General features: G+C 52.0%; 1 pseudogene; it reads left to right on the top strand.

Annotated features, from left to right (window-relative positions):
• Nucleotides 1–321: 321 nt before the first annotated feature.
• On the top strand, nucleotides 322–439 carry LOC126238692 (5S ribosomal RNA; annotated as a pseudogene).
• The last annotated feature ends 1,392 nt before the right edge of the window (nucleotides 440–1,831 follow it).

The raw sequence follows: 1,831 nt of genomic DNA, 5'->3' as shown, positions 1-1,831 counted from the left end.
GGTAAATAGTGGCGTGCGACGTGTAAGAATTGATTTAAAGAAATATATTCCCTCCTATGTTATGACTGCGGGCTGTCTCGCGCAAGTGACTTATATCGTACAGCCACCCACATGCTCTATTTGTCATTCAACCGAGCATTTACGGGTTGATTGTACTCGTAGACGACCTGTGCAACTCCCACGCGATCACGCTGCAGCTGCGGCCGGCCGCTTTGTACCGCTAATGAGTGGAGTAGTAGCGGGCACGGTGTCACAACCCCGACACGCGTACCCCGTACCTGCTGAGGACGTGCCAGTTGTGGCCAATGCTACTGTTAACGAGGCAACGGCCTTGCCGCAGTGGATACACCGGTTCCCGTGAGATCACCGAAGTTAAGCGCTGTCGGGCGTGGCCGGCACTTGGATGGGTCACCATCCAGGCCGTCATGTGCTGTTGCCATTTTTCGGGGTGCACTCAGCCTCGTGATGCCAATTGAGGAGCTACTCGACCGGGAGAGCGGTGAGCTGACCCCACGCCCCTCCTATCCGCATGCTCATCTGAGGATGACACGGCGGTCGGATGGTCCCGATGGGCCACTTGTGGCCTAAAGACGGAGTGCTACTGTTAACGAACCTCTACACCGGAAGGAATCGCTCCCATTTTGTCCTCGGCAGTGGCAGAGTCGGATTCGCTTAATAAGGAGATCCTGGAGGTTTCGGTTAATACACCTGTTGATATGTCGGAAGAGAAGGGCACCTCCTTACCGCCACCTCCTCCAACTGAAAAGGTTCCCCTCGCACCGAGGAAAGGGGGGCACAAAGAAAAACAAAAGTAAGAGTAGAAGGAGTCATAAGTCCGATGATTTGCTGAGCACTCCCGTTTTAGAGAGTGGCAGTGAGTGTGAGAATCAGACACCGTGCCCCCCGCCACCTGAGAGCTCTGGGCGCCAGGAACGCATGCGGCAGCAGGCAGAACATCTAAAGGTTTTCTTAAATACGGCACGCGGACAGGGTGCGAATGCTGCGAAGCGCAAAAGCGAGCAAAGCAGCGAGCAGCTGCCGCAGCGCACACGTGCAGTCGCATCAAAAAGTGTTGGCACACGTGCGTATTTATCGTTGCTGGTTACAAACGCTGCACCTTCCGGTATACAGCACATGTACGTGCTACCTCACATACCAGACATTACAATTCTACCCACAGTGCCTACCATTAACAAAGAAATGCAGTGTTAAGGGCAAACATGTATCTCCTCTGCACACAAAAAGTATTGGCACACAGCTGGGTTTTCAGGTACCGAACGCCATCTGCTGACGCAATAGACACTGCGTGTTGTTGACGGCCCAGTCGCTAGTGTGTTGCTGTATTGCGAGATAGTGGTCAGCATGGGACCGAAGAAGAAGGAACATTCAGTGGCGTTGCGTGAGAGAGTGGTATTGCTCCATTCACAAGGGAGAAGCTATCGACAAATCGAAGCAGAGGTGTCTGTTAGCTACACCACGGTACGAGCCATCATTCATAAGTATAAAGAGACTGGAACAACAGTGAATAAGTGTCGTCCTGGACGTCCAAATGTGCTTACAACCCGAGAGCGTCGCCGTATGATCGCACTTGCTCGGAAGGAACCTGCTACAAGTGCAGCAACTATTGCTGAGGTTGTTCAGACAACGTCCGACAAGACGGTTAGTGTTCAAACCATACTAAATGTGTTGAATGAGGCTGACGTGCATGGACGTTCTCCCAGGAAAAAGCCATACCTATCGGAAATTAACGGGCAGAAACGCCTGCAGTTTGGTAAGGACTACATCAGCAAGCCTATGGTGTTTTGGAAAACTGTGATATTTTGCGACGAAT

This window comes from Schistocerca nitens, chromosome 2 (assembly GCF_023898315.1).
Source record: "Schistocerca nitens isolate TAMUIC-IGC-003100 chromosome 2, iqSchNite1.1, whole genome shotgun sequence".
In the NCBI taxonomy this organism is placed as follows: domain Eukaryota; kingdom Metazoa; phylum Arthropoda; class Insecta; order Orthoptera; family Acrididae; genus Schistocerca; species Schistocerca nitens.
Note: the sequence above shows the minus strand (reverse complement) of the source record. Positions and strands in the feature narration are given on the sequence as shown.